Raw genomic sequence first — 25501 nt, 5'->3', positions numbered from 1 at the left:
AACTTTGGGTAAGCAGTTGGCTGTCCTCACCACATTCTGTAATGTACATCCTTACTTGCAGCCAGGGATATCTTGGAGCCGGCTCATTTCAGCTCACAAGACCCCATTGTTAAATTCTCAGGAATTTTGTGAGCCAGTTGTTAAATATAGCTATTATTTAAATTATGTAAGTAACAAATTTTGTTAAAGGCAAAGGTGGGACGCAATCAGAATTAATCACTTTCTAACTACTTTACCACACTGTATTATTATCTATCCTTTCGAGTTTGCTTACACGTATCATTCCTGTGCAATCATCCCGCCTCCGCCTCCCCAGTAGCTGGGACTAAGGTGCATGCAAGTATACCTGGCTTGTTTGTTGGAAATACTATGTAATGTGCTCCTGCACATTTCTTCTCATCTTCTCAGATTTGCTGATGTCACACTGGTAGCTTCCACCACATTGGCTATGGTAGAAGTGTTGGTAACATGAAAACTGGAAACAATCAAACACTGAAAATCAATTTTTTTTTTTTGGAGAGCCTATTGTTAAACATTTACCAGCATACCACAAAATGCAATATTTCAACATATCCATGTCAATGTCTATGTCTCTGTTTTCACTTTTATATTTACATTGGTATCAACCATTTATTTTTCTTTGTATATCTATATATACAACTACAGTTAAAGTACATATTTATAACCTTCTTTATTACAACCATATGACATAGACCTTTGCTTGCAGGTACACCTGCATTGCCATATTTAAAGACTACTTGCTAATGGTTACTACTTAGTTAATTTCATAGCATTGGAAAGCTAGGATATCTCCAAATGTAAGACATGTGAAAGTTTATTGTTTAATTAAGTGGGCTGAAATACATATATAAATATGCATACCTTTTTTACTCAATTTAGTTAATGGAAATATCTTCAAAGACGTTTGAAACAGCTGTAGCATGTGAATCTAATTTTTCAAGTTTGTGTTATATGAATTCTAAATATAGACAAGTTTTTCTCAATGTGTGAATTGAGATGTGTTGTTAGTGTAAAATATGTTCAGGGTTTCAAGCATTTACTTTACAATTATGTATAATATTTAATGAATATTTTTGTATCGATTACATGTTGAAATTATGTTTTTGAACCATCGTGCTAAATAAAATGTATTATTAAATTTACTGTTGGCTTGCTTTAATAAATGTGCTTATTAAAAAATTCATATTACATATATGACTTATATCACATTTTTATTGATGAGCACTGTAGTCTAGACCATGTGTATTGGCTCTGATTGTTGATGTGTTTGTCCCAAACAAAATTAATAATTATAATTTCCTCAACTAAACAATTACAACTTACTATCAGCAGCCCTCAGGGTGCAGAAATGTTTTCTAGCCCCAGGCATGAATTCCCTCCATCTGGATTGTCAATCTCATATGTCTCTTCTTCTTTTCCTTGCCTGTGTCACTGATGAATGGGTATCTGTCCTCAAGGACACAGTCAAAAAGGAAACACATGTCTAGGTAGGTGCCTGAGAGTGGTATGGTATCTAGCAATTTTGGATGACCCTGAAATTCTTTGTTTAGTCAATATTTTTGTTTCTGCAGAATTGGAATGCTGCTTTGACACCTGAACTCATTCACTGGTTATTCAAGCTTAAATAAATAGCTTTTCCACTTTCCAAGAACAAACAAAGGTGCTTAAATCTACCTGTGGCTCGACTACTGTCATTGCAACGTGATTTGATGTCATGAACTATGATTATTAAGGAATAAAGTATATAGTAAAATAATGGCAAAAATGAATCTCCAGTATTTGTTAGGGTCATGTCCTGGTTACAATGAACAACCTGTTACGACACAGAAAGATTAATATGGTGTCTCAGGCATTTCAATTGACAAATGCCAAATATTTATAAGTATGAATTGTGATTGAGTGTGTGCATATACTTTTCAAATTATTGTGCTCTGCTAGTCTACTAGTTGGAAATTGGTCCCTTGGTGTATTGTAATTTTAATTATTTTATATTATTAGTGATGCTACAAATATTTCACTATGTCTGTTAGTCATTGACATTTCTTCTTTCACATAGCCTCTTTATAGTTTTTTTAATTGGAAATGTAAATTGTAATTTTTGAATATGCATTTATACTAAGTATATTAAATATTTGCTCAAATAAACATAGCAATTTGTTATTGTACTTTGTTGTCTTGCATCTCTTAACTCACCTACTTAATAACATAGATTTATCAGGGAAACAGCAACTCCAGTCCAGATTGTAGAAGTCACTGCTCAGCAGCAAATTCAGAAATAGAGCTTTACATTTCTTACAGACAGAATCGTTTTGAAATCATTGACTTTCAATTCCAAATCTCAGGTACATGGGAGAGGAAAAAAAGGGATTAGATTTTTTTCCTTAAACATCCAGCAAAACAAGTGCTGGATGATGCTCAAAGCAAGCTCAGAACACAGAATGTAAAGTACAGAAAAAATTTGATGAGGCAAGAGCCTTTTTTTCATCCTTGGCTCCACCCAGAAGCAGAATCATGAGAATCCCAGAGTAGAAGAGAGGACAATCACAGGAAATGTAATTAGCTCTAGATACTAACAAGGGTCTGAATGTGTTTTCGCCACAGTGCACCTTGTTACATTCAAACCTCAGTGAATAGAATATTGATGGAAACATCTGGGTCTATCTGGGGCAATCTCAGGCTCTGAGATTTGTGCCTTACTCCTTAAAGTGTATTTGGAGGTATAGAAAACCTTGTCACAGTCACCAGGCCCAGCACCAGAGCATCTTGACATCAGATGTTAGAGTTGTAAGATTGTGGGCAAGGGCATGGATGGAGTTAAGGTGACATTTCTCACCATTCCTGTGAAGCATTCAGAATTACCTAAAATCCGACATGGGGAATGAAATGGAGAAGAAGGAGAGGAGGCAAACCCTGCATTTTTGCAGAATATTTACTTCAAAGTGCCTAGATTTGTAATAACACTAGGTCACAGTAATGTTAAATTCACAAGAGTTGTGGAGACATCACTTTATTGTCTTCCAGTAGCTTGTAAACCAGAAGATGAAGCTATTTTCCAACTGATCATTACTTTCAATGCAGTGGGCAACTTGTCATTTTTTTCCTCAATAGAGAAGATAGATTTTCTATATTCTTGAAATTACAACAAAAATATTGGGATACATCCACATGCATCTCTTTTTCTTTCATTGTATCTGGTGCTCTTTGAATCTTGTCATTGCAAAGGCACAAGCCTTCTGTAGCTCAGGAAAAAGCCCTTTTTCTATTTTATTATCATTTCTTTTCCAAATTTTTGATCTTTTATATGTGAATCCGTGTTATATGTATGTTGCATCTTGTTGAGCGATAAAAGATCACTGTTGTGTCCATCATAAGTATATGGATACTAAAGTTACCTAGAAATGAATTCAATGATTTACTCTAATAGTCATTCACCATAACGTTTGTGACCTTTGAAAAGTTACTTAAACCAGCCGACTCTTACTTCCCTCATATTTAAAATGGGAGGCATTATTCTCATAAAATTTTAAAATGTTAGTATTATTCTCAAAATTTTGGAGTCAAATGAAGATAAACAGTTTAAGTTTATATTTTGTTAAAATGTGTTTGATAGTGTTGATTGTAATTAAGGAATATTAACTCTGAGTCCTCCAAATGCTCCCTGCTTTGAAATGTGCCCAGTGATTTTTGTTTGTTTGTTCATGCTTAAAGAGAACAATGTATATACTGAGATTTAAGATATCTAACCTATTTACCCTTCAAGTATCCAAGTCTCAGTTAAGGTATTTCTCTCTCAAATGGCTTTCCCAAATACTGTCCCCAAGTCAACATATAATGATGTTGGGTTAATCTTTACCCTCTTTTCCATTACAGTTCATAATTTTCCTTCATAGGATTTACAGCAGTTTGAAGCTAAATAATCATTTTGTGGTAATTATGAAGTCAAACCATGTTTCATTTTATTCAATACAGTTTAAGTTTTATACATCATTTCTTGCATAAGAGTTATTGAATTCGTATGTTGAATGAGTAAGTCCCATTCAAATATTTTAAGTCAAACACAGGAGAAAAGGGAAACTGTTCCATTTTTAAATTTTACTTTGAAAAATCAGCCTTCCAGCTGGACAATGGCATATAGAATTAGCTGTTGAGAAGGTTGTCAGATGGAGAAGAACGCAGCCCCCAGCTCTACCTGGGCTTTACCAGTGGTACTAATCCAAGCGGCTTTACCATGGCTGATTCCATGGCCAACACCATGATTTGATGTTTTCTCTGTGTTAGTTGTGACAGCGCAAAGTAGTTGGGAGAGTGTACCCATTTTTTTTTTTTTTTTCCTGTTAAGCACATTTACCAGCATTGAGGCCTTGTAGGTTCAGGTCTCACTTCTCAATCCCTGCCTAAGTGAAGACAAGTAATGAATGCCACATACACAGCTGAGGTGCTGGAAAGTTGCTATAAAGTTCTGTTGGCTTTCTTATACTCTGTCATTGATCCAAACCTTGCACTTGTGAGCTGGGGGTTTCTGGGTTTCCCAAGTCACATAAACTGAATTTAATTAAAAAGTAAACAAGCAAAATCACCAACCCAGTCAATACTTAAAATATCCAATTGGGTTTTCTTAAATATGTTTGTACAATTGTGATTTTTCTTGTTTACCAATGATAACATTTTCTGTATTTCTAGAATTAGATAGGATTTTATGAGTGGGATATTAACTATATAGTTTAAAATGACCATCCTGAAATGAAGTGTGAAATACAACATAAATTACAACCATTTGAAGAAGAAATTAGAGTATTGTATTCTGGTACATAGTAATCACCTATTGTTATAATGGTGAGTGTTACAACTATACAGGCTTTCTGTAATTTTTGGGATCACTTCTTTTTTTTTTTTTTTTTTCTCTTTAAGTCTTTTTTTAAAATTATTATTATTATACTTTAAGTTCTAGGGTACATGTACATAACGTGCAGGTTTGTTACATATGTATACTTGTGCCATGTTGGTGTGCTGCACCCATCAACTTGTCAGCACCCATCAATTCGTCATTTATATCAGGTCTAACTCCCAATGCAATCCCTCCCCACTCCTCCCTCCCCATGATAGGCCCCGATGTGTGATGTTCCCCTTCCCGAGTCCAAGTGATGTCATTGTTCAGTTCCCACCTATGAGTGAGAACATGCGGTGTTTGATTTTCTGTTCTTGTGATAGTTTGCTAAGAATGATGGTTTCCAGCTGCATCCATGTCCCTACAAAGGACGCAAACTCATCCTTTTTGATGGCTGCATAATATTCCATGGTGTATATGTGCCACATTTTCTTAATCCAGTCTGTCACAGATGGACATTTGGGTTGATTCCAAGTCTTTGCTATTGTGAATAGTGCCGCAATAAACATAGGTGTGCATGTGTCTTTATAGCAGCATGATTTATAATCCTTTGGGTATATACCCAGTAGTGGGATAACTGGGTCATATGGTACATGTAGTTCTAGATCCTTGAGGAATCTCCATACTGTTTTCCATAATGGTTGAACTAGTTTACAATCCCATCAACAGTGTGAAAGTGTTCCTATTTCTCCACATCCTCTCCAGCACCTGTTGTTTCCTGACTTTTTAATGATTGCCATTCTAACTGGTGTGAGATGGTATCTCATTGTGGTTTTGATTTGCATTTCTCTGATGGCCAGTGATGATGAGCATTTTTTCATGTGTCTCTTGGCTGTATGAATGTCTTCTTTTGAGAAATGTCTGTTCATATCCTTTGCCCACTTTTTGATGGGATTGTTTGTTTTTTTCTTGTATATTTGTTTGAGTTCTTTGTAGATTCTGGGTATTAGCCCTTTGTCAGATGAGTAGATTGCAAAAATTTTCTCCCATTCTGTAGGTTGCCTGTTGACTCTGATGGTAGTTTCTTTTGCTGTGCAGAAGCTCTTTAGTTTAATGAGATCCCATTTGTCAATTTTGGCTTTTGCTGCCATTGCTTTTGGTGTTTTAGACATGAAGTCCTTGCCCATGCCTATGTCCTGAATGGTACTACCTAGGTTTTCTTCTAGGGTTTTTATGGTATTAGGTCTAACATTTAAGTCTCTAATCCATCTGGAATTAATTTTGGTATAAGGAGTAAGGAAAGGATCCAGTTTCAGCTTTCTACTTATGGCTAGCCAATTTTCCCAGCACCATTTATTAAATAGGGAATCCTTTCCCCATTTCTTGTTTCTCTCAGGTTTGTCAAAGATCAGATGGCTGTAGATGTGTGGTATTATTTCTGAGGACTCTGTTCTGTTACATTGGTCTATATCTCTGTTGTGGTACCAGTACCATGCTGTTTTGGTTACTGTAGCCTTGTAGTATACTTTGAAGTCAGGTAACATGATGCCTCCAGCTTTGTCCTTTTGACTTAGGATTGTCTTGGCAATGCGGGCTCTTTTTTGGTTCCATATGAACTTTAAAGCCGTTTTTTCCAATTCTGTGAAGAAACTCATTGGTAGCTTCATGGGGATGGCATTGAATCTATAAATGACCTTGGGCAGTATGGCCATTTTCACGATATTGATTCTTCTTATCCATGAGCATGGTATGTTCTTCCATTTGTTTGTGTCCTCTTTTATTTCACTGAGCAGTGGTTTGTAGTTCTCCTTGAAGAGGTCCTTTACATTCCTTGTAAGTTGGATTCCTAGGTATTTTTTTCTCTTTGAAGCAATTGTGAATGGAAGTTCATTCCTGATTTGGCTCTCTGTTTGTCTGTTAACTGGTGTATAAGAATGCTTGTGATGTTTGCACATTAATTTTGTATCCTGAGACTTTGCTGAAGTTGCTTATCAGCTTAAGCAGATTTTGGGCTGAGACAATGGGGTTTTCTAAATAGATAATCATGTCATCTGCAAACAGGGACAATTTGACTTCTTCTTTTCCTAACTGAATACCCTTTATTTCTTTCTCTTGCCTGACTGCCCTAGCCAGAACTTCCAACACTATGTTGAATAGGAGTGGTGAGAGAGGGCATCCCTGTCTTGTACCAGTTTTCAAAGGGAATTTTTCCAGTTTTTGCCCATTCAGTATGATACTGGCTGTGGGTTTGTCATAAATAGCTCTTATTATTTTGAGGTACGTTCCATCAATACCGAATTTATTGAGCGTTTTTAGCATGAAGAGCTGTTGAATTTTGTCAAAAGCCTTTTCTGCATCTATTGAGATGATCATGTGGTTCTTGTCTTTGGTTCTGTTTATATGCTGGATTAGGTTTACTGATTTGCGAATGTTGAACCATCCTTGCATCCCAGGGATGAAGCCCACTTGATCATGGTGGATAAGCTTTTTGATGTGCTGCTGTATCCGGTTTGCCAGTATTTTATTGAGGATTTTTGCATCAATCTTCATCAAGGATATTGGTCTAAAATTCTCTGTTTTTGTTGTGTCTCTGCCAGGCTTTGGTATCAGGATGATGTTGGCCTCATAAAAAGAGTTAGGGAGGATTCCCTCTTTTTCTATTGATTGGAATAGTTTCAGAAGGAATGGTACCAGCTCCTCCTTGTACCTCTGGTAGAATTCAGCTGTGAATCCATCTGGTCCTGGACTTTTTTTGGTTGGTAGGCTATTAATTATTGCCTCAATTTCAGAGCCTGCTATTGGTCTATTCAGGGATTCAACTTCTTCCTGGTTTAGTCTTGGAAGAGTGTAAGTGTCCAAGAAATCATCCATTTCTTCTAGATTTTCTAGTTGATTTGTGTAGAGGTGTTTGTAGTATTCTCTGATGGTAGTTTGTATTTCTGTGGGGTCGGTGGTGATATCCCCTTTATCATTTTTTATTGCGTCTATTTGATTCTTCTCTCTTTTCTTCTTTATTAGTCTTGCTAGCAGTCTATCAGTTTTGTTGATCTTTTCAAAAAACCAACTCCTGGATTCATTGACTTTTTGGAGGGTTTTTTGTGTCTCTATCTCCTTCAGTTCTGCTCTGATCTTAGTTATTCCTTGCCTTCTGCTAGCTTTTGAATGTGTTTGCTCTTGCCTCTCTAGTTCTTTGAATTGTGATGTTAGAGTGTCAATTTTAGATCTTTCCAGCTTTCTCTTGTGGGCATTTAGTGCTATAAATTTCCCTCTACACACTGCTTTAAATGTGTCCCAGAGATTCTGGTATGTTGTATCTTTGTTCTCATTGGTTTCAAAGAACATCTTTATTTCTGCCTTCATTTCGTTATGTACCCAGTAGTCATTCAGGAGCAGGTTGTTCAGCTTCCATGTAGTTGAGCGGTTTTGATTGCGTTTCTTAGTCCTGAGTTCTAGTTTGATTGCACTGTGGTCTGAGAGACGGTTTGTTATAATTTCTGTTCTTTTACATTTGCTAAAGAGTGCTTTACTTCCAATTATGTGGTCAATTTTGGAATAAGTGTGATGTGGTGCTGAGAAGAATGTATATTCTGTTGATTTGGGATGGAGAGTTCTATAGATGTCTTTTAGGTCCGCTTGGTGCAGAGATGAGTTCAATTCCTGGATATCCTTGTTAACTTTCTGTCTTGTTGATATGTCTAATGTTGACAGTGGAGTGTTGAAGTCTCCCATTATTATTGTATGGGAGTCTAAGTCTCTTTGTAAGTCTCTAAGGACTTGCTTTATGAATTTGGGTGCTCCTGTATTGGATGCATATATATTTAGGATCGTTAGCTCTTCCTGTTGAATTGATCCCTTTACCATTATGTAATGGCCTTCTTTGTCTCTTTTGATCTTTGATGGTTTAAAGTCTATTTTATCAGAGACTAGGATTGCAACCCCTGCTTTTTTTTGTTCTCCATTTGCTTGGTAGATCTTCCTCCATCCCTTTATTTTGAGCCTATGTATGTCTCTGCATGTGAGATGGGTCTCCTGAATACAGCAGACTGATGGTTCTTGACTCTTTATCCATTTTGCCAGTCTGTGTCTTTTAATTGGAACATTTAGTCCATTAACATTTAAGGTTAATATTGTTATGTGTGAACTTGATCCTGCCATTTTGATATTAACTGGTTATTTTGTTCGTTAGTTGAGGCAGTTTCTTCCTAGCCTCGATGGTCTTTACATTTTGGCATGTTTTTGCAATGGCTGGTACTGGTTGTTCCTTTCCATGTTTAGGGCTTCCTTCAGGGTCTCCTGTAAGGCAGGCCTGGTGGTGACAAAATCTCTAAGCATTTGCTTATTTGTAAAGGATTTTATTTCTCCTTCACTTATGAAACTTAGTTTGCTTGGATATGAAATTCTGGGTGTAAAATTCTTTTCTTTAAGAACGTTGAATATTGGCCCCCACTCTCTTCTGGCTTGTAGAGTTTTTGCCGAGAGGTCTGCTGTTAGTTTGATGGGCTTCCCTTTGTGGGTAACCCGACCTTTCTCTCTGGCTGCCCTTAAGATTTTTTCCTTCATTTCAACTTTGGTGAATCTGGCAATTATGTGTCTTGGAGTTGCTCTTCTGGAGGAGTATCTTTGTGGTGTTCTCTGTATTTCCTGAATTTGTATGTTGGCCTGCCCTACTAGGTTGTGGAAGTTCTCCTGGATGACATCCTGAAGAGTGTTTTCCAACTTGGTTCCATTTTCCCCCTCACTTTCAGGCACCCCAATCAGACGTAGATTTGGTCTTTTTACATAATCCCATACTTCTTGCAGGCTTTGTTCATTTCTTTTTCTTCTTTTTTCTTTTGGTTTCTCTTCTCGCTTCATTTCATTCATTTGATCCTCAATCCTCAACTCTTTCTTCCAGTTGATCGAGTCGGTTATTGAAGCTTGTGGATTTGTCACGTATTTCTCGTGTCATGGTTTTCATCTCTGTCATTTCATTTATGACCTTCTCTGCATTAATTATTCTAGCTATCAATTCTTTCACTCTTTTTTCACGATTTTTAGTTTCTTTGCACTGGGTACGTAATTCCTCCTTTAGCTCTGAGAAGTTTGGTGGACTGAAGCCTTCTTCTCTCATCTCGTCAAAGTCATTCTCTGACCAGCTTTGATCCGTTGCTGGCGATGAGCTGCGCTCCTTTGCAGGGGGAGATGTGCTCTTATTTTTTGAATTTCCAGCTTTTCTGCCCTGCTTCTTCCCCATCTTCGTGGTTTTATCTGCCTCTGGTCTTTGATGATGGTGACATACTGATGGCGTTTTGGTATAGGTGTTCTTCCTGTTTGATAGTTTTCCTTCTAATAGTCAGGACCCTCAGCTGTAGGTCTGTTGGAGATTGCTTGAGGTCCACTCCAGACTCTGTTTGCCTGGGTATCAGCAGCAGAGGTTGCAGAAGATAGAATATTGCTGAACAGTGCGTGTACCTGTCTGATTCTTACTTTGGAAGCTTCCCCTTAGGGGTGTACTCCACCCTGTGAGGTGTGGGTTGTCAGACTGCCCCTAGTGGGGGATGTCTCCCAGTTAGGCTACTCAGGGGTCAGGGACCCACTTGAGCAGGCAGTCTGTCCGTTCTCAGATCTCAACCTCCGTGTTGGGAAATCCACTGCTCTCTTCAAAGCCGTCAGACAGAGTCGTTCGCGTCTGCACAGGCCTCTGCTGCTTCCCCTGTTGTTGTTTAGCTGTGCCCTGTCCCCAGAGGTGGAGTCTACAGAGACAGGCAGGTTTCCTTGAGCTGCTGTGAGCTCCACCCAGTTTGAGCTTCCCAGCAGCTTTGTTTACCTACTTAAGCCTCAGCAATGGTGGGCGCCCCTCCACCAGCCTCGCTGCTGTCTTGTGGTTAGATCGCAGACTGCTGTGCTAGCAATGAGGGTGGCTGCGTGGCCCTGGGACCCTCCCGGCCAGGTATGGGTATAATCTGGTGTGCCCGTTTGCTTAAAGTGCACTATTGGGGTGGGAATTACCTGATTTTCCAGGTGTTGTGTGTCTCAGTTCCCCTGGCCAGGAAAAGGGATTCCCTTCCCCCTTGCGGTTCCCAGGTAAGGCAGTGCCTCACCCTGCTTCAGCTCTTGCTGGTCGGGCTGCAGCAGCTGACCAGCACTGATTGTCCGGCACTCCCCAGTGAGATGACCCCAGTACCTCAGTTGAAAATGCAGAAATCACCGGTCTTCTGTGTCACTCGCGCCGGGAGTTGGAGACTGGAGCTGTTCCTGTTCGGCCATCTTGCTCCGCCCCCCTGGGATCACTTCTTAACCATTTTTATTAACCTCTTCCTCAATTGGCTCATAGTTGAATCAATAACTAAGTGAATTTAACTTTGAAAAACTATGAAATACATATACATATGCTTTTCAAAATGGTATATAAAATTATTAACAAGGAAAAATGATGTAAATAATCAATTTTTGTTGATTATGAAGTTAAAATAGAACTATATGGTGACCAAATATGTAAGTGTACATTTTATTTTTTAGTATTGGAGTAAAAAATTTCACACTACAATTAGTAATGTTTCATTCTATTTTACCTACTTTTTAGGATTTTAGTCTAGAGAGGTAAGAATATATTCTGTAGAATAGAAGTGGTCAGATTTGATGAGAACCTATTGTTCTTGATACATATGGATTTGTGTGGGGACATGAATTTGAATTTACCTGAAGTCATAACTGAAACATAGTTAAAGGACGTATTTCTTAACTTGTATTCCAAGGACGATAACAACATCTTCATTACTTTTTTCGTGTATCTATTTTATTATTACCTTTTGAAACTAATTCTACATATAGACAAGCAGATGTACATTTCAAAATTGCCCTGCACCCCAGTTTGCCTCTGATGATATTTACAAAGTAGAATATAAAGGAAAACTCCAAATCCATAATATTTTCTAATTTCTGAGACACCTGCATTACAAAATCAAAAAAATTATGAATATGGAATCTACATAATACAAATATATAATATAAAACATATGTCTATAATTATATTTATGAAATACGTTTTGTATATGTAATGTGTACTTGTAAATATAATTTGATTTCACTATATGTAAGTTGTATATTAAATATAACAGCCTATGTAATACCTTTAATGCATTTGATACATATTTATAAATTGAAGTTTATTACATAAATTATATACTAAATATATTATATAGTATATGTGCACATTATATATATATATATCTTATTGATTTTTCTTATTTTGGAGCACCAAAGAGTAAATTTAATAAGTCTACAAGATTCAAAACATTTTAAATTATACACTTTTATGTTGGATCACAGACTCACTGTTATCAATGTATAAGGAATAATGAGGAATTAGAAAAGTGCAACGAGTCTGGATATAAGGAAGTATCCTAATTTTCAAAAAGAGGCAAAACGATATTTAAAAAAATAGAGATTATATTAGTCTGTTCCCACACTATTAATAAAAACATACCTAAGATAGGGTAATTTATACAGGAAAGAGTTTTAATTGACTCCCAGTTTCACCTGACTGTGGGGAGGCCTAGCAATCATGGTGGAAGGTGAAGGGGAAGCATGACACGTCTTACATGGCAGCAGGCAAAAGAGCTTGTGCGGCAGAATTCCCATTTATAGAACCATCATTTCTTGTGAGACTGTATGGGGGAAACTGCTCCCATGATTCAATTATCTTCATCTGGCCCCACCCTTGACATGTGAAGATTATTACAATTCAAGGTCAGATTTGGGTGGGGACACAACCAAACCATATCAGAGATGAAGGGTACTGACTATTTTATTTTAAGATATTCAGACACAGATTCTTTACAGACTCTAATTTACCAAATGTTTTATTTATATAGAAAAAGCCAGTAGTATATGTCAAAACAAACTAAAATCTTTAGAGTATATTTTGAGAGTAGAGTTATTATATACCATCTTTAACAAGGGATGCACACAGATTTCATAACTTCTTTTTGGACAAGTGGGAATCATGTGGACCTGGTAGAAGTGACGTCAGACAAAGTCACTGCTGGTTGAAATTAAATTAAATAGAAGCCAGCTACATAAAGGTGATGTACATAAGCCACAAATCTCTGTAGTATTTGTTTTAGCCTATATGTTTAATGGATCATTTAGATAAAGCAAAATAAAAGCGCAATTATTAAATTAGGAAGTGATACAATTTTGACAGTTTTATTTTTTATTTTGTAATAAATATTTGAGAAAGAAATAAGCCAACATTAACAGGATATGATTTTTGGGCACTTAATGTAATTTTTGCAATTAGATTGCTGTGAGAGGCTGCGTAACAGCTCCATGATACATGTGGTTTAGATCCATTTGCGCTGCTGTAACAAAATATCATAGACTCGATGGCTTAGAAACAACAGAAATCTGTTTCTCACAATTGTGGAGGTTGGGAAGTCCAAGATCAATGTGCTATCAGTTTTAGTGTCTGGTGAGAACCCGCTTCCTGGTTCATAGATGGCAACTTTCCATTGTGTGCTCACTGAATGGAATGAGCAATGAGTTTCTCTCAATTCTCTTTTATCAGGGTAGTAATCGCATTCACAAGGCTTTGCCCTCTAGGCCTTATCACCTCCCAAATGCCCTACATACTAATACCATCACCTTGGGGGTTAGGATTTCTGCTTGTTTTTGTGGGGCAGACACAAACATTCATATCACAACAGTTAACTGAGTCATTATTGCTGGAAGCTGTAGACATATTGCTTTATACAGAAAACAGGTCTTTGCAGATGTCATAAATTAAATAAATAACTCGGAAACAAGGAGGTTATCCTGGATCATCTGGTTGAGTCCAATATAGTCACAAGTTCCTTAGCAGAGAGGGGTAGAAGGAACAGAGTTGCAGAGAGATTTGAGGATGAAAGCAGAGGTCATAGAGGACAGAGATGCCACACTGTTGGCTTCTAAGGTGAAAGAATGAACTTAGAGTCAGGGAATGTAGGTAGTTTGTAGAGGCTGAAAAAGACAAGGAAATAGATCCTCCCTAGAGCCTCCAGGAAAGAATGCAGCACTGTGGAACCATTTTAGATTTCTGACATCCAGAACTGTAAGGAAATAAATTTGTGTTGCTTTAAGATACTCTGTGTGTTACATCTGCAATAGAAAATAAATGCAATTAGAAATCAGACGTGTGAGTATTGAATGGAATCAGTGTTCCAGCTATTCATATGAAAAAGCTCAAAGTTCAATAAACATTTATTAAACATATTATCCCAAATATTTAGCATCGGGGCACAAAGATAAATTAGGAGGAGCATCTCCTTTCAAGGATCTGCCAATCAACATAGGACTTATATAGAGTGCACTAAGTGTGGTGATGCTATAGGGTGAGGACAAGGCCACCAACCAGAATTGGGTGAATGTAAGTGACCAGCTTGGTAGAAGAAGATACTGAATTCTGGGAAGCATGTAGGAAATGATGTAGAGGGTAGTTTTTCAGGCTAATGGAATTGTATAGATGCAAGGAAAATACGGAGTCTGTTATTCCTTGGACATGTGTTTTTGTGGTTAGCAGCCTGAGATGAGAGTGGAGAAGAGGACAGTGGTGTTTACATGTTGTTTATTTTCTGTGTCACAGATGATAAGAGGTGATTCAAGTCTTCTTAAGAGAGAAGGAAAAAAAGCCCAATTTATATACATGTTATAGAAAAGAATTGAGCACTAGAGAGTCCTGGTGTCAGGGAAGTCAGCTTGAAGACTACAAGCAGTTGTGCAAGTCAGGAATGCTGAAGGCAGAAATTAAAGCAGTAGAAGAATAACAGTGAGAAAGGGACAGCTTTTATTTTTATTTATTTATTTATTTATTTATTTTTGAGACGGAGTCTTGCTCTGCCACCCAGGCTGGAGTGCAGTGGCCGGATCTCAGCTCACTGCAAGCTCCGCCTCCCGGGTTTACGCCATTCTCCTGCCTCAGCCTCCCGAGTAGCTGGGACTACAGGCGCCCGCCTCGTCGCCCGGCTAGTTTTTTGTGTTTTTAAGTAGAGACGGGGTTTCACCGTATTAGCCAGGATGGTCTCGATCTCCTGACCTCGTGATCCGCCCGTCTCGGCCTCCCAAAGTGCTGGGATTACAGGCTTGAGCCACCACGCCCGGCCAGGGACAGCTTTTATAACTGACACATAAAACCATGGAAACTGGTGAATAAATACATATAAATGAATGACCTTATAGGATAATTCAGTTTTCTGGGTTGAGTAGCTGGTGAATTCATCATAAATGAATTTAGGAATAGTATAGAAGAGGATATATGAGGGAAATATGATGAATTCAGGTTTTAAATACTTCAACTCTATTGAGGTATAATTGATATAAAACAAACCACATATTTAATGTATACAGTTTGATGAGTTTGGACATATGCATATACCCATGAAACCACAACCACCATTGAGGATGTAGATAAGTCTAATGCTTCCCAAAGTTTCTGTGTGTTCCATTTTTAGTTAGCAGTTTTTGTAGTAAGAACACTTAACATAAGATACACTCCCATAACAAAATGCTAAGTGTGTAACACAGTAATGCATACTATAAGTACTTGCTGTACAACAGACCTTTAGAACTGACAAATTCAGTTTTGACATACTAAGTTTTAAATATCCACTGGATATCTGTGTTAGTCAGGGTTCTCTAGAGGGATAGAACTAATAGGATATATGTGTGTGTGTGTGTGTGTGTGTGTGTGTATTTGTATATATGATATATGGGTATATATGTATATATGATATGTATGTAGGTATGTATATATGATGTGTGTGTGTGTGTGTGTGTATATATATATATAAAGGGGAGTTTATTAAGTATTAACTTACGTGATCACAAGGTCCCACAACAGGCTGTCTGCAAGCTTGAAGAGCCAGGAGAGCCAGTCCAAGTCTCAAAACTGAAAAATATGGAGTCCGATGTTTGAGGGCAGGAAGATCCAGCATAGGAGAAAGATGTGGGCCAGAGGCTAGGCCAGTGTCTCCTTTTCATGTTTTTCTGCCTGCTTTACATTCGCTGGCAACTGATTAGATTGTGCTCACCAGATTAAGGCCTTCCTCAGCCCACTGAACTCAAATGTTAATCTCTTCTGGCAACACCCACGCAGACACACACATGATTAATACATTGTCTCCTTCAGTCCAATCAAGTTCACACTCAGTATTAGCCATCACAATATCTGAGTAAAGATGTTTGATGAGCATTTACATTCGTGTGTCTGGATCTTTGTGGATAAATCACAAAAGTCATCACTGAAATATTTGATGCAATAAAAATAACAAAATGTATATAATTGTCAAAAGTAAAATAATGTATGGCTAGGAATAGCAGAGGAAAAAGGAAAGGGAACTTGATAATTCCAACAGGCATTGTATGGAGAAGAAAGAAAACCACTAAGGCAGAAAATTTCAGAAGACAGGAATACAGTGAAAATCAAAGGTTTAGAGACTTTCATTATGTAAAGAATGGCTTAAAAAAAGCATGAAATTATTTTAGTAAGACAAAAATTTATAGATGCTGAGGACGTGGATGACTTTGCTGTGGATGGTTTTAGCAGCTTGGTAAAAGTAGAAGTCACGAGGCACCGGGTGGAACAGTAGTTCATAACTAAGGGGATTCATGGAGCGAGTGTAGTCTATTCTGTCAGGAATGTGGCTGAGAAAGGTAAAAAAAAAAGAGGGTGGTATTGGTAGCAAAAAGCATAATCCAAACAGATATTTTTATAGTTTTCCTTTTTTTTTAAATCATAGGGAAGACTTAGACTATTTTGAAATAACCAAAGTAATGTATTTCAATTATTTTTTTTTCAAATAACTTTTTGAAATTTAAAATATAGAAAGGAAAGAAACAAATTCCTCAGAAGAAAAATAGAAAGTAGACACGGAAGGATTGATATTGACTGGAAGAAAGGGACTCTGTCATTTGAAAATGAGATAAAGAGGAGGGACGGTTGTTTCTGATAATTGTTGGTGGGAAACGGAGTTCCTGCCTGGATTCTTCATGTTTCTCTGTAAAGGAAGAAGTGGGATACCATGTAGATGAGAGTAATTAGAAATACCCGGGAGTAGTAGTCACTGAGGATAAATGGAGATTTAACTGAACCAAAAGATGAGTGCAAGGATTACCAGATGACAGCAGTGTCTTATGAGGCTGGGGATGAAAATACAGTTTTTGTGCCAGTGGGCAGAGTTGTAAGACGCATCCAATAATTTGGCTATTAAGAAGAGAGGAAGAACTTTTGGATACTGGTTCAAGGTAGCAGTTTTGTAGAGTGGTTGTGCCAGGATTAGATTTGACTGCATGTAACAGGAGAACCTCAAATAACAGTAACAAAAGAAAACTTCAGATTGAGAGGATAAGATGATCTGAAGTTTTCAGCTGGAATTCTACTGCTAACACAGTCACAGGAGAGAGCCTTGTGCCATCCGGAAGAGGCTGTTTCTCAGTAGAATACCCATCTGGGTTCTTGGAAATGTGGTCTGTGAAAAATGTCCATCTCTGAATTGATAAGAAGCTCAACATGTGAGGTGGTTGCCAAAAAAATTAAAGTTCTTCTAGCCAATAACAATAGAGCTTGTGTCTATTTTTTTTTAAATCACTTTTGTCTGATTTGGCAAACTATGTCAGAGTTTTGAGTTCTTTTCTAGAAAAACATCACAATGTCACACAGGATTCTCACTAATGGGGACATATCCAGATAAAAGTGGCTATGATTTTGAAGACGTCTGGGAAGTAGAGACATACTAGGGAAATTGACTACGGAAAAGAGAAAGTATACAGAAAACATACAGGAAAGAGAAAATGTTTATTTACTTTTAGATGTTGAACTGATAAAAGATAAGACTGATTGGATATATTCCCTGTAACTCAAAGGAAATATTCAGAACCAATGGATAAAAGTTATGTTAATTCAGATTTAAGTATAAAGAGGAAGCATCTAGCAAATAGCAAAGCTCTCACATTGAACGGCTTCATTTGTCGGGCCGTGAGCTTATTAGCACAGGAATATTTCCTTATTTTTCCCTTTCTTTCATTGACAAATAATAATTGTACATATTCATGAGGTACATGGTGAGGTTTCATTACACACAATGTGTAGTGATCAGATCAGAGTTTAGCATATCTATCATCGAAAACATTTATCGTTTCTTTGTGTTGGGAATATTCAATTTCAAGTAGTCTTATGAATATCAATCAGTCATATAACATACGGTGGAAAATTCCTAAAACATTCAATTAGAATTTATTTAAAAGTATTTTCTACCTCTACCCAAGATTCTAAGAGATGTCATCATTGTCCACAAAAGCTTCTTAAAATAAGTTGTACACATTAATGCGTCTAAATGGGTGCTGTAAAAATATTACAGGCTGAAAAGTTGGAGATGTGAGTTCTAGTGCAGATTTTTATTTCATAAACTAAATCTGTGAGTAAGTTATGTAAACTTTCTGCATCTCATTTCTGTTTTCTCTTTTGCAACATGATGTTCTTGGTAAAGAACATTAATATATGAGAATATACCTTCTATTCTTATGAAGCTATACTGGTGTATTAGAAACAATCAAGTTAACAAATTCCTTCTTTATGTGGTATTGATATAACTTATTTTATTTTTAAAAAATCATTTATTTTTAATGTGGTGTATATATTTGTGGGATACATGAGATGTTTCAATACAGACAGGCAATGCACAATGATCACATCATAGAATATGGGATAGTCATCCCCTCAAGCATTTATCTTTCATATTACAAACAATCCAATTATACTTTTTTAGTTATTTTAAAATGTGCAGTTAAATAGTTTTTGACTATAGTCATTTAATATTAAAAACAAAACTACACATGCACACACACACGCACACTTACATACAATGTATTTTTATGCTGATATTTTCTCTGGACTATTAAGCCCTTAAAAGTAAAGCAAGTGTTATAAACACATTTTCTTTCCCAATAGTGTTTAACACAGTAACTTATACATAGTAGAACTTCAGTAAATACTTATTCAGTTAATGAGAACGATGTCCTGTCCCATATCCACCATAACCACATGCAAATAGAATATATGGTAAGATAAATTCAGTTAAGAAAAACCCCCAGATTTTATTTAGTTGGGGAAGAAGGAAAAAGAACATCGTACATGCATTCAAACTTATACAGGAATAAAATACTTCATATGAAGATAATTTTGGTGAGCTACTTGGCCACATGAGCTAGCATATATTTGTGGTGGCCAGTGGACACATTTGCTAGCTACTCTTACATCAAACAGTGCCCACTGTACAAAGTAGGTGCATATCTCCTGTTGTACCCCAAAGCCTAAAATCCACACCAGAATACGAGAGAATGCTATGTTTTTCTTCTTCTTCCCTAATGGCAGGCAGTGTTGAATATTCCACAACGCATTGAGTTTAGAATGAGATAATTGTATATCTCATCCTGGATTTCTTACTTTTCAAATTCATAATTTCAAACAAAGCAACACAACTCTGGTGAACTTACCTCTCTTGTCTATTTAATAATCCCTCCTAGAATTTTTCTTAGAATAAAATGAGTCAATACATGTGAAACTGCCCAGCCCCATGGCTGGTACATGCTGTGCACTGAGTTCAGGTTACATGGGAACAAATAAATAAATGCAAACATTAACTCACACATTTTAAGGATTAGGGTGTGGCTCTCAGGCCCTTGCCCCTACAAAGAGCCCCCTGACCCTGTGGAAATGGCTTGAAATACAGGTATACTTTAGAATATAAGCCGGTACTGATCATGAGGTCAGGAGATCAAGACCATCCTGGCTAACACGGTGAAACTCCGTCTCTACTAAAAATACAAAAAATTAGCCGGACGTGGTGGCAGGCGCCTGTAGTCCCAGCTACTTGGGAGGCTGAGGCAGGAGAATGGCTTGAACCTGGGAGGCGGAGCTTGCAATGAGCCGAGATTGCGCCACTGCACTCCAGCCTGGGTGACAGAGCAAGACTCCATCTCAAACAAAACAAAACAAAGAAAACCCCAAGATTCCTTTTATCTCTTCTGGTAATATATATGACTTTTCCAGGTTTATTGAATAATTTGCTCTCATTTTTGCAATATAGATTACATTTTCCCCTGAGGCCATTAACTGAGAGAAATGTTATGCATTCTTTAGGTTCAATTTATCCTTTCCTTTTTAGTGCCTTATTACAATCGTTTTTTATCAAGAGAGTCAGGTTATCAATTTTGAAAGTTGTTTTAACATTTTCTTGCATATAATTTTTTTCACATTCACTTGAATTTTTAATGGCAAGATGTTTTTTTAGAATATTTAGAATTATCATTCCATAATCTATGTCTTAAGTAAGGTCTCTTGAGAAACCTCACAATATTTAATCTCCCAAACCACATTTTTCTATTTAGATTAAGATGTAAAATGTCATTGTCATTTGCTTTCATGGATACATCATTCTTTGCACAATTCATTCTCAAAGTTTTTCATAGGTGATTTTCCTTAGGGCATGTACTATAGTTTTCACAGACGTATTTTACACCTCAAGCCACTATATAACCACTCTGTAATTGGGGAATGCGCTTTGAGACCTTCTCTGGTTGCCACATTGTTAGACACCACGGTAAAGAGGAGGAAATTCTGACCTGTGTCTCTTTTAGGAAAAATGAAATTTTTAATATTCTGAGAAACAGATCATTCCCATACATATTTGTCTTTTTTGGACAGGTACTCCCAATGTTCCAAGTCTTTCTTCTCTCTGGAATACAAATATGCTTCTGTCAAAGTTTTCACAAATCTCAGTTTTGGGCGCACAAAATAAGAGAGATTTGAACAATTAAATAATTCATCTGAAAATGTAATGGAGTACGTACTGATGAGAGTTGTTCAAATGATCACCTGTTCATGCATCAAGCTACTGATTAATATTGAACCAAAACTTTTTATTTCCATATTTTTGAAAAATATCTACTTGTTAATATAATACAGTACTTATGGAGTAATTTAGTTTTCAAAGGTTAATACATTTGATTCAGATTAGATTTCACACATATGAAATAATCTCAATTATGTAATAAACTAACATTTTAAAGTTCATAGTTCTTGAACTCCTGTCTTTATTGAATAGATGCCTAATGATTTTTGTTTCATAGAATACTTTTCTTATGTAGCTATATAAAACATCGTCTGAATTAACAATTCAAATTTGAAGATATTTTTATATTTTAAAGGTAAGTGTTAATCAATCCTGATAAATTCTCCTTCGAGTTTTCCAAATATCATGCATTAATCTACTCAAATTATTTCCTTCCTGCCTACCTACGGTAGCAGAGAGCCTACCTGATTATATTTAATTAATGTAAAACTCTTTGTTCATTCTACACATAATTATTTCTATAAACATATTTTAATCTACATTCAGAAGATGAGAGAAGAAAATGATTTTCATATGCTTGATTTCTTGCATTTGATTTGGTAAGAAACAGTGAAATTCATTCTTCACTGAATTTTCAAACGTGTTGTTCCAGCTGGGATTATTCCAGCAGAGGTCAGTGTTTTTGAAGACGTATCAGAAGGACTGCAGTCATACACTGCTATTCCAACAGATTTAATAGTTGTAGTCAGCTGAGGTTGAACAACCAAATAAAAGTAAAATTAGGATATAATACATACCTCACTAGGTTGTTCTGAAATAGTTACATTAGAAAATGCACATCAAACTCATGTACTCAAAAATACTATATTGAGCATTGACACTGCCATTTTGTAAACTACTTATGTACATTAGAAAAGAAAGGTATTTACATCGTTGGTGTTCTTGAGAACTCTTTTAACTGGCCTAGGAAAGCTGGTGGAAACTCACTAAGTACACATCAACAAGCATCTTGCGTAAAATATAGGAAGTTACTGTGGTAGCCTGAAAAATGGCCCCCCAAAGATATCCAATTCATAATCCCTAGAACCTGTGAATATGTGAGCTTGCATGGGGAAACGGGCATTGCACAGGTGAAAATCTGGAAAGGAGGCATCTTGAAATGGGAATATTATCCCAGATTATCCAGGTGGTCTGATATAATTGTAAAAGTCCTTATTCGAGGTAGGCAGGGTGATCACAGTTAGTAATAGGAGACATGGTAATGGAAGCCAGAAATTAAAGTGACATGGGAAAGGAGTCAAGGGTTAAGGAATGCAAGCCATGTTTAGCAGCTGGGCAAGATTCAGGCTGAGCACGGTGGCTCAAACCTGTAATCCCAGCACTTTGGGAGACTGAGGTGGGTGGATGACCTGAGGTTGGGAGTTCGAGACCAGCCTGACCACCATGGAGAAACCCCATCTCTACTAAAATTACAAAGTTGGGCCAGGCATGGTGGCACATGCCTGTAATCCCAGCTACTCAGGAGACTAAGGCAGGAGAATTGCTTGAACTCTGGAGTTGGAGGTTGCGGTGAGCTGAGATTGCGCCATCCATTGCATGCTAGCCTAGGCAATGAGAGCGAAACTCTGTCTCAAAAAATAAAATAAAATAAATGCTGAGCAAGATTCTCCCCTAGAAGCCTCTGGAAGGAACCAGTCTGGCTGACACCTTGACTTTAGCAAACTGAAACTAATTTGGACTTCTATCTACTTTATGATAATAAATCTGTTATTTTAAGCCACTGAGTTTGTGGTAGTTTGTTATAGCAATAACAGAAAACTGACACTGCTCTCTGAAAGTATTCTCTTAATACAGTGGGAAGGTCTAGGGCCACTTCTTTAAAAAGAGTGAATTATACCAGAATTGTTTCCCACACTTATTTAGTGATTTGATGTCAACCACTGACTTTACACGCAGGCAGACACGCAGACGCAGGCACACAGAATCAAGGTGGCTGTTGCTTTCCTGTGCTTTAGGGATTGGCAACCTATGAAGGCCAAATCTGGGTAAGCACCTGTTTTTGGCTACCATGAGCTGAGTGTTTCTTAGAAACGAACATTTGTGATTGATTTGATTATAGGGAACACTAACTTGGAAGCACAACTAAATGAAACGTTATCCCTCCACTCAAAAAAAGAAGTCTATTCTTCTCATTAGAACAATGGTTTTACCAAAAAAATACTCAATTATGCTGATTGTATTTTAAATTTCCTTAATAAAAACATTGTGAAACTCTTTTTTCCTCTCTTATTCCATAAGTCTCTGTATAATATTCTTGACTTTCTTCTTGCCTGCAATGCCTCATGGCTCCTTAGAGATAAAGTTTGCTGATTGAGTTAAATTCACATTTAAGCACCTAACTCCAAGAACATTCATAGCATGTATTTTTCCTGTCTTTGCCTCAGTACATGGCAGCACTCTTTGCAGGTGGATGACTCGAAAATAGCCATACCCACCAATACTCTAAGTATCAGAATATTTTCCTGAGTTGTTTGAAACTGCAATCCTGTTGAAAATCTTGCCTTCAAAATGGTCATGGAGAGAATGAGCAGCCTTAGTCGATGTTTAGATTCAGCAGTGAGCTAGTGAAGGAGGCAGTTTTGAACACTAATGAATTTGAGTGTAGCTCATTTCCATATAAGCACATAGCTGAAGCTGCATCTTCCAAGGATCACTTTCAATCAAAAGGTTCCCTATTTTTAGACTTCGGGGAAAGGAGAAATGATGTTGCAATTCCTCCACCTCTCTAAATTCCTTTTTAATGCTTTCTTATAAGGCTACCTTCAAACTAGCCATATAAAGGGTAATGCAGGGTGAGGAAGGAATTCCTGTTGTAGAAAGATCTTTTGAAATTGATGCCCTTAAAAAAAATACTCAATAAGCACCCAAAAAAGTTTCAGGAGTTACTGGTAGGAATTTAAACACTGAGTGTTCTCTGTCTGCATGTCATCAACCATCTCTCCTGCGCCAAGATTATTAAACTAGTGGTATTTTTCAGAAATAGGCCATCTTCTTCAGGGTTCAGCAATCTTGCCTACACACATTCAGCTACACAATATAACACTTAAAATATATTTTTCAAAAATAAAACATAGTAACTAAAGATTTTAGGTTATTTGCATCAAGTGAATAAGGACATTTCCATCACCTAATAAGTCTCCTATGGTGCTACAGATAGAAGGCAAAATCTTTGTGCTCACTTTTCCTTATTCTAGATCGGCATTGTGCAGCATAATAGGCACGTACCACACATGGCTATTGAGAAGGGTTCAGACTCTGTATGGAGTAAAATAATGAAAATACTTTATTAATTATTTTATATTTATCATCTATGTGTGCCTAAGGTATGCCTGTCACCATGCAAGATGTTAGAAAATAATGATGAAGAACGATCAAAGGAAATGATCCCAATTGTTGTGGAGCGTATAGTCCAGGATAGTAGACAGCTAAATAACACATTCTTATGAAGTGTACCCATTGCCGTTTTACAGAAAGTATTGAGTACCTTTGAGGCAAAGAAAAAAATATATCGCTTGGAGAATAAGATTTCAGGGTAGGCTTCAGTTAGAAAGCAGCATTTGAAACTTACATAGATTTTAGGTTATGATATTATGCAGACTCTTGCAAACTGTATTATAGCAATCGATTTAATCGTAAAGAGTGCAGATCAACTAGCAAATAACCAAAGATACAGTTAGGTTTGTGACTTAGAATTATCCCCTTGTTGAAAATGTGAAGGAAGGATTGTGAAGGAATAACACCGGAAAGAGATAAATTGATGCAAAATAAACATGCTAATGGCCTGATTCAGGTAGTGGTAGTGACATTATGTCAATCCCCACCAATCCATTTGTATTATTGTTTGTTCCCACATAACTCAACATAACTCAAGGAATCTCCAAAGCCACATTGTTTGTTTTGCCTACTAAACTGGCTCATGCTGTTTCTTCTTTATGTAGCATAGTTCCTACTAAATCTATGAGTCAAAATTCTACGAATGCATTAAAACAAAATTCAAGTGCCATCTTCATCATAATACACTTTCTGGTTCCTGAAGATGAAGGTTATTGCTTTCTTTTGTGAATCATCATTGTGATTGATACCTCTTTTACCACATGCAGTGTAACTGTGACATATACTTCTACGCTAGGCACTTGCCTTACTTTTTCCTTTAAGCTTATGAAAGAGGCAGCATGTATTTCCTTCTATTTTCATATTTTACCCAGCACATATAATATAAAGATAATATGTACTAGAGAGTGTATTAATACCTTTAAAGTAGCTAATTAATTAGGACAGTTCAAAACTTCATTAGTACAGTTCAAAACTTCCTGGACACAGGAAGGCAGGATCACACACCGGGGTCTGTTGGAGGGTGAGGGTCAAGCGGAGGGAGAAGCATTAGGACAAATACCTAATGCATGAGGGGATTAAAACCTAAATGATGGGTTGACAGGTGCAGCAAACCACCATGACACATGTATACCTATGTAGCAAGCCTGCACGGGTTCTGCACATGCATCCCAGAACTTAAGATAAAAAAAAAAGAAAAACTACATTGGTTAAATGGATAATTTTTAAAGCTCATGAAATTGTGCAAATTATTTCTCATCTGGTAATGTTTCAGACTTTTATAATAATGGCAACAGTATGTGTGTATTGTCTAGAAATCTGAAGGGCATTATACCAACCATTTTGGAAATAAATGTCTGTGAGGAAATATTTTTTAAATTAAAAATAATAAAATTTTTCA

This window comes from Trachypithecus francoisi, unplaced genomic scaffold (assembly GCF_009764315.1).
Source record: "Trachypithecus francoisi isolate TF-2019V2 unplaced genomic scaffold, Tfra_2.0 Lachesis_group18, whole genome shotgun sequence".
Classification (NCBI taxonomy): domain Eukaryota; kingdom Metazoa; phylum Chordata; class Mammalia; order Primates; family Cercopithecidae; genus Trachypithecus; species Trachypithecus francoisi.
This window is presented reverse-complemented; position numbering follows the sequence as displayed.